The following is a 9,319-nucleotide window of genomic DNA, read 5'->3' as shown; positions in this document are numbered from 1 at the left end:
CCTCCCAATTCCCGCTTCTGGCCTTTGCAGACTCCTCCTCTTCCTTCCTCTTTTTATATTTTTCTCTCTCTTTCACCTTCTCTTTCTCACTCACTCTCTCTCTCTCTCTCCCTCTTTCTGTCTTTCCACCCACTATCTCCCCCCTCCGGCTCTTCCATTCATGTTGTTGAGATGAGAGTGAAAATCAGGCTATTGTGACTCTCCTCCGAGTCATGTACCTAATGACCTTTACTCCCAGCCCGCAGTCATGGATAACTTTGTTTAATTCATTTGTTTACTTTGTTAGAGGTCCTCTGCTGGGTGGTGGGATAAATGTTTGCATATTTTATGTAATTTGCCTCACAGCAAATATGAGAAGAGGAGACCGACACCCAAGCAGTGGGAAAACTATTAGGGCCTTCATAACGTAAGATCTATGTGAACGTGATGATTGGTAGCCAAGAGCTCAAGGAGAACTTTTCATATAATAACCAATCATAACAATAACGGAGTATATGACATAGATAGTTGGTAGCAGAGAGCCCATGGAAAGAAGCTGGATATTACGCCTGGTGTCGTTTTGCATGTTTAAGTCATGAGTCAGTCAGTGACCTTGTTCTTATGAACGGTTGTCATGGTTGTGAACAAGGACGACCTTTAATACAATATGGGCTCTCCCCTTGAGTTATTTTCTGCTATTGTAAGTCGTTTATGTGTAAATAAACCATAACAAAAACATCACACGATTAGGTTCCCTCCAAATCCATTTCATACAATAGGTTACATTCCACAAAAGTTAGAGTTTTTGTCCTGTGATTGAAATAACTTTGCACTAGCCCCAGGCAACATACCTTTTAACACCATGCCCATTGCCTACCTCTCCTCCTTCAGAATGCCTCTGTGTTAATGTCACAAATGAACATGATGCTGCTAAAGAGAACAATTCAGGAAACAAAGTGTTATTAATTGCTGAGAGGATGTGAGTGTATTATTAGCGAGTTTGGGTAGTAGTAGAATGTCTGTGTGTTATTAAAGGCCCAATGCAGCCATTTTTATCTCAATATCAAATCATTTCTGAGTAACAATGTAGTACTTTACTGTGATTGTTTTCAATCAGAATGGTCAAAAAAATTAAAAAAATAGCTTCTTACCAAGAGCAATTTCTCAAGCAAGGACTGTCTGGGAAAACTGAAAACAGCTGTTATTGGCAGAGAGGTTTGGAACTCTCTTTCTTATTGGTCTATTAATGGTGACATCACCAGGCAGGCCAAAACTCCATCCCACAGATTTCAGACAGCTCTTACATTAAAAAGGCAATATCATAATTTTCACAATTTCACAGTATTATTCCAAACTCATAGTATGGGGAAATAAATAAAACACAGAAAAATCACAATTTTGACTGCACTGGGCCTTTAATGAGTGTATGTTAATGAGTTTAGACTTGGTGTGGTCATTTTGAAACAGGAAAAGGGTCCGTGTGTTTTATGTGTAGATTAAGAATTAACTCTCTTTTTTTGTAAGTAACCACTGAGTTAACCTTGTCTTGCCTTCACTTTAATGTCTTAAGGATCAGAGAGAAGGTTCATCTCCTTCAAGGTTGGGGTCAATTTAGTTTTCAATTCAGGAAGTGAGTTATAATGATATTGAAATATCTTCCTAGAAAATGTACCACACTCTGTGTATATATATATATATATATATATATATACTGTACGTGTCTATCACATGGAAATAACCACAACCCACAGCTACTGTAGCATTGTTCTCTCACTGGCAAATCGCATAGTTCTGGGCTTGACTCTATGACTCACAGTTTACTCTCTTTAACCTGACTTACAGCTTAATTTACCATCTTTTCGTTCCCTTTACACAGAAGTCACACAGAAGTGACTGGGCAGCCTGTGTGGGTGGTAAATAAAGTATCATTTAAAAGGAGGCCCTTTCTAGGATGTCTTAATTTTGACTATCACGAACCTTTGAGGAACTTGTAAAACAACACTGTTACAAATGCATGGAGGCTTGTTGTGCAATTAAACTGAACATCTTTACTTCAGACCAACATGTTAGCAACTCATACAAACTCGTTTGACACCCACCGGTGGCGGTCGGTGCCGTTTAAGATGAGGGAGGATGGTATTTTGTTTAATGAGCATGGCCTTATTTCTATTACAGCATATTGGATGACTGTCATTCATATTCCATTCACCCGGCTCAATGTAACATTGATAGGTTTAGGCTACTACATGATACTCACATTTTCCCTATAACCATCATGAGGTTGCTACAACCTAGCCTATGAATGAAAGTTCACAGCGTATGTGCACAGGTCGAAAGAAATTTGAGTAGTCAGGGTGACAAACATTGACACATTCAATACCGCCTTGCACACACTTGCCTGCATCTAGCTGATATAGGGTGTAATCATTAGTCCAACAGTTGCAAACGAGAGTTTCTATTGGACAAAGTCAGGTATGTTTATCCCCGTTTCGTTCCCTTTGCTTCAGTTTAAGATTTTTTTTTTTACAGAATCGGTGGAATGATCACATGCAAATACAGTTCACTTTCATAGCAGCCACATACAAACAGCATGATCCCTGTGATCGTTGTATAATTCCTTCTCCCATCTACGCGCTCTCCTCCTCTCACCTTTTCCCTTCACTTGTGGACTTCAGTGCACAACACATCAGCTGTCTTTGACCAGGCAAAAAAAAACGTTCCAAGCCAAACCTTCATATCATAACCGCTAACCGCTACACACAGTCTAAATCGTTACCACCCTATTAGCTAACGCCATAGTCACTAGAACTACTAGAACTAATGCGTTAGTAAACCCAAGCAGTTTAGCAGTTACACTGGTGGGCCCTAGTGGCAATACATTTATAAAACCAAAAGCTTACCTTGACTTGGAAGAGTTCCAGTGTTGGAGAGCCATAACCATGTCACCAAATAAAAATTAAATAAATAAATAAATAAAACACTATTTTGCAATTCAGGTCTAGAGTAGCCTCAACAGCCCTCTGTAAGGTAGCACCATGGTGTAACCGGAGGACAGCTAGCTTCCGTCCTTCTCTGGGTATATTGACTTCAATACAAAACCTAGGAGGCTTATGGTTCTCACCCCCTTCCATAGACTTACACAGTAATTATGATAACTTCTGGAGGACATCCTCCAACCTATCAGAGCTCTTGCAGCATGAACTGACATGTTGTCCACCCAATCAAAGGATCAGAGAATTAATCTAGTACTGAAAGCATAAGCTACAGCTACCACTGCAGTGCATTTAATGTGGTGAGTAGTTGACTCAAAGAGAGAGAAAGACAATAGTTTAACAGTTTTGAAAAAATGTATTTCTTCAGAAATTAAGGAGAAGCAAGAAAGAGAGAGAGAGAGAGTTGTCATTTTTTTCAGTTTCACATACTTAGCTAGCAAATGCAGCTAGCTAGTTTAGCCTACTCAAACACACTGCTCAAACAGAGGGATGTTTTGTTAGCTAGCTGGCTATGACTATCCAACACATCATTGGAACTCTTCCAGGTCAAGGTACGCTTTTGGTCTTTACTAATTTATTGCCACCGGGGACCGCCAGTGTAAGTGCTAAACTGCTTACTGACTGTACACTGTAATGATACTGCATGACTGTAGTGAGTTTACTTACGTGTTAGTTCTATTAGCTATGTTGACTATGACGTTACTTTAGCAAATGGTGACAACGATATAGGCTGTATGTAGCATGATATGGTTTGGCTTGGAAAGATTTTTTCACCTGGTCATATACAGCTGATACATACAGTTTCATTAAATAGTACACGCAAAACACCAATCTCAGCGTCAACAGTGAAGAGGTGACTCCGGGATGCTGGCCTTCTAGGCAGAGTTCCTCTGTCCAGTGTCTGTGTTCTTTTCCCCCTCTTAATATTTTCTTCTTATAGGCCAGTCTGAGATATGGCTTTTTCTTTACAACTCTGCCTAGAAGGCCAGCATCCCGGAGTCGCCTCTTCACTGTTGACGTTGAGACTGGTGTTTTGCGGGTACTATTTTAATGAAACTGCCTGTTGAGGACTTGTCAGGCGTCTGTTTCTCAAACTAGACACTCAAATGTACTTGTCCTCTTGCTCAGTTGTGCACCGGGGCCTCCCACTCCTCTTTCTATTCTGGATAGAGCCAGTTTGTGCTGTTCTGTGAAGGGAGTAGTACACAGCGTTGTAAGGGCGGTTCGTTGCTCCAGAGCCTTTCCGTTCACGTTCACACTCCTGGGCCAGACTACACTCAATCATATGACCTACTGAAGAGATGAGTCTTCAGTAAAGACTTAAAGGTTGAGACCGAGTCTGTGTCTCTCACATGGGTAGGCAGACCATTCCATAAAAATGGAGCTCTATAGGGGAAAGCCCTGCCTCCAGCTGTTTGCTTAGAAATTCTAGGGACAATTAGGAGGCCTGCGTCTTGTGACCGTAGCGTACGTGTAGGTATGTATGTCCGGCAGGATCAAATCGGAAAGATAGGTAGGAGCAAGCCCATGTAATGCTTTGTACGTTAGCAGTAAAACCTTGAAATCAGCCCTTGCCTTAACAGGAAGCCAGTATAGGGAGGCTAGCACTGGAGTAATATGATCACATTTTTTGGTTCTAGTCAGGATTCTAGCAGCCGTATTTAGCACTAACTGAAGTTTACTTAGTGCTTTATCCGGGTAGCCGGAAAGTAGAGCATTGCAGTAGTCTAACCTAGAAGTAACAAAAGCATGGATAAATCTTTCTGCATCAATTTTGGACAGAACGTTTCTGATTTTTGCAATGTTACGTAGATGGAAAAAAGCTGTCCTTGAAACAGTCTTGATATGTTCGTCAAAAGAGAGATCAGGGTCCAGAGTAACGCAGAGGTCCTTCACAGTTTTATTTGAGACGACTGTACAACCATCAAGATTAATTGTCAGTTTCAACAGAAGATCTCTTTGTTTCTTGGGACCTAGAACAAGCATCTCTGTTTTGTCCGAGTTTAAAAGTAGAACATTTGCAGCCATCCACTTCCTTATGTCTGAAACACACGCTTCTAGCGAGGGTAATTTTGGGGCTTCACCATGTTTCATTGAAATGTACAGCTGTGTGTCATCTTCATAGCAGTGAAAGTTAACATTATGTTTTCGAATGACATCCCCAAGAGGTAAAATATATAGTGAAAACAATAGTGGTCCTAAAACGGAACCTTGAGGAACACCAAAATGTACAGTTTATTTGTCAGAGGACAACCCATTCACAGAGACAAACTGATATCTTTCCGACAGATAAGATCTAAACCAGGCCAGAACTTGTCCGTGTAGACCAATTTGGGTTTCCAATTTCTCCAAAAATATGTGGTGATCGATGGTATCAAAGGCAGCACTAAGGTCTAGTAGCACGAGGACAGATGCAGAGCCTCGGTCTGACGCCATTAGAAGGTCATTTACCACCTTCACAACAGTTTTCAGCTGTGCTAACATAATTGCCAAAGGGTTTTCTAATGATCAATTAGCCTTTTAAAATGACAAACTTGGATTAGCTAACACAACGTGCCATTGGAGCACAGGAGTGATGGTTGCTTATAATGGTCCTCTGTACGCCCATGTAGATATTCCATAAAAAATCTGCCGTTTCCAGCTACAATAGTCATTTACAACATTAACAAAGTCTACACTGTATTTCTGATCAATCTGATGTTATTTTTATGGGGGAAAAAAGTGCTTTTCTTTAAAAAACAAGGACATTTCTAAATGACCCCAACATTTTGAATGGTAGTGTACAACTGGAACGATTGAAACCAGCCAGTGATTCCATGGTACAGGTTGACATAGCCGCAGGAAGTCGTTTGGAGATGGGTGTGCTGCAAACTTTTGCCTGCACTGCAGATGGCAATATACAGGACTATTACAGTGCACACATTTTGTAAAAAAATAAATATATAATTATTAAAATATATATATATTACGATTTTTTATTTCTGCAGCACCCTCAGCACCCCTACTTCCCGACGCTATGCAGGTTGATCTCCGGGTATGGGGAGAAACGGAGATGGTGAAGGTAAGCTCAACTCGGCCAACCTCATCGCCAAATGTTACAAATGCACGGAGGCTTGTTGTGCAATTAAACTGAACGTCTTTACTTCAGATCAGCATGTTAGAAACTCGTACAAACTCGTGTGACACACACATCGGTGCATGCACTCCGTGCTTGATACATTCTTAAACTTGAATATATAAGATATTGGACAAAACGTGTTGAATAAAAAATCCAGACAGGTGGTTTGGTGCCATTATTGACTAAGGATTAACATGGACCTGTTTGTGACCTTTTTGACCTTTCGCGATAACTTGAAACTAAGATATCTCAGCAATGGTAAGTCATATCCTCATAAAATAGTGTTTTGTGTTCTGACATGAACTTATGAAAATTTTTGGTTGGTGGGGAGGGGGGTGTATGAGGGTGTTCCCCCCTATGTATTTATACTACATGAACAAAAGTATGCGGACACCTGATCGTCGAACATCTCATTCCAAAATCATGGGCATTAATATGGAGTTGGTTCCCCCCTTTTCTGCTATAACAGCCTCCACTCTTCTGGGAAGGTTTTCCACTAGATGCTGGAACATTGCTGCTGAGACTTGCTTCTATTCAGCCACAAGAGTATTAGTGAGGTTGGGCACTGATGTTGGGTGATTAGGCCTGGCTTGCAGTCGGAGTTCCAATTCATCCCAAAAGTGTTCGATGGGGTTGAGGTCAAGGCTCTGTGCAGGAGAGTCAAGTTCTTCCACACCAATCTCGACAAACCATTTCTGTATGGACCTCGCTTTGTGCACGGGGGCATTGTCATTCTGAAACAGGAATGGACCTTCCCCAAACTGTTGCCACAAAGTTGGAAGCAGAATCGTCTAGAATGTCATTGTATGCTGTAGCGTTAAGATTTCCCTTCACTGGAACTAAGGGCCCTAACCATGATAAACAGCCCCAGACCATTATTCTTTCTTCACCAAACTTTACAGTTGGCACTGTGCATTGGGGCAGGTAGCTTTCTCCTGGCATCCGCCAAACCCAGATTCGCCCGTCGGACTGCCAGATGGTGAAGTGTGATTCATCACTCCAGAGAATGCATTTCCACTCCTCCAGAGTCCAATGGCGGCGAGCTTTACACCACACCACCCAAAGCTTGGCATTGCGCATGGTGATCTTAGGCTTGTGTGCGGCTGCTCGGCCATGGAAATCTATTTCATGGTGCTCCCAACAAACAGTTATTGTGCTGACGTTGCTTCCAGAGGCAGTTAGAAACTCGGTAGTGAGAGTTGCAACCGTGGATAGACAATTTTGCTCCTTGTTGCTCCTAGACGTTTCCACTTCACAATAACAGCACTTACAGTTGACCGGGGCAGCTCTAGCAGGGCAGACGTTTTACAAACTGACTTGTTGGAAAGTTGGCACCCTATGATGGTGCCACGTTGAAAGTCACAGAGCTTTTCAGTAAGGCCATTCAACTGCCATTGTTTGTCTATGGAGATTGCATGGCTGTGTGCTCGATTTGATACACCTGTCAGCCACGGCTGTGGCTGAAATAGGCACATCCACTAATATGAAGGGGTGTCCACATACTTATGTTTACAAAGTGTATTAATGTGACAGTCAGATACTGCACTGACAGAGACAAAATAACGTGTCTCACTGCAGATCACTCCGGTTCCTGCTCTCTCTCTCTCTCTCTTGTGCTCGTTCTTGCTCTCTCCTCCAGCAGTGTATTTCACACCCCACTTTCCACTCTTCCACCAATCAAACACACACACATCATCTTGGCAAGTCTTCAGAGAGTGTGTACCAGTGATGTTGAACTATTAATAGTGTCATGGTTGCTTGTAGTGATGTACACACTCGCAGGGTGTGTGTGTATGTACACAGTCCAGAGGATGAAAGACTGATGACTCAGAGGAACACACAGAGCAGAAGATCAAGACTGAGGATTGTGACAATGTGGTGTAAGGGGTAACAGAAAAAGGCGACTGGCTGGCTGGATGGCTGTCTCCCTCTCTCTCGATGCATGAAATAAAACAGTGTTTGTTGGAAGAGAAATCATTCTAGCAACCTTATCACATTACAAAGGAGAGGGGGAGAGGAGAGGATATGACAGGATGAGAGGGGAAAGGAGAGGATAAGACAGGATGAGAGGGGAGGATAAGACAGGATGAGGGGAGAGGAGAGATGGTGAAGTGTGATTCATCACTCCAGAGAATGCATTTCCACTGCTCCAGAGTCCAATGGCTGCGAGCTTTACACCACTCTAGCTGATGCTTGGCATTGTGCATGGTGATCTTAGGCTTGTGTGCGGCTGCTTGGCCATGGAAACCCATTTCATGAAACTCCCGACGAACAGTTATTGTCCTGAGATTGCTTCCAGAGACTTATCCTGTCTTATCCTCCCCTCTCATCCTGTCTTATCCTCTCCCCTCTCACACTGGGATTCTCTGCCTCTAACCCTATTACAGGGGCTGAGTCACTGGCTTACTGGTGCTCTTTCATGCCGTCCCTAGGAGGGGTGCGTCACTTGAGTGGGTTGAGTTACTGACGTGATCTTCCTGTCTGGGTTGGCGCCCCCCCTTGGTTTGTGCTGTGGTGGAGATCTTTGTGGGCTATACTCGGCCTTGTCTCAGGATGGTAAGTTGGTGGTTGAAGATATCCCTCTAGTGGTGTGGGGGCTGTGCTTTGGCAAAGTGGGTTGGGTTATATCCTTCCTGTTTGGCCCTGTCCGGGGGTATCATCGGATGGGGCCACAGTGTCTCCTGACCCCTCCTGTCTCAGCCTCCAGTATTTATGCTGCAGTAGTTTATGTGTCGGGGGGCTAGGGTCAGTTGGTTATATCTGGAGTACTTCTCCTGTCTTATCCGGTGTCCTGTGTGAATTTAAGTATGCTCTCTCTAATTCTCTCCTTCTCTCTTTCTTCCTCTCTCTCGGAGGACCTGAGCCCTAGGACCATGCGTCAGGACTACCGGGCATGATGACTCCTTGCTGTCCCCAGTTCACCTGGCCTTGCTGCTGTTCCAGTTTCAACTGTTCTGCCTGCGGCTATGGAACCCTGACCTGTCCACCGGACGTACTACCTGTCCCAGACCTGCTGTTTTCAACTCTCTAGAGACCGCAGGAGCGGTAGAGATACTCTTAATGATCGGCTATGAAAAGCCAACTGACATTTACTCCTGATTATTATTTGACCATGCTGGTCATTTATGAACATTTGAACATCTTGGCAATGTTCTGTTACAATCTCCACGCGGCACAGCCAGAAGAGGACTGGCCACCCCTCATAGCCTGGTTCCTCTCTAGGTTTCTT

Source organism: Salvelinus alpinus, chromosome 18, assembly GCF_045679555.1.
Source record: "Salvelinus alpinus chromosome 18, SLU_Salpinus.1, whole genome shotgun sequence".
NCBI lineage: Eukaryota > Metazoa > Chordata > Actinopteri > Salmoniformes > Salmonidae > Salvelinus > Salvelinus alpinus.
The sequence above is the reverse complement of the archived record's forward strand: the minus strand, read 5'-3'. Positions refer to the sequence as shown.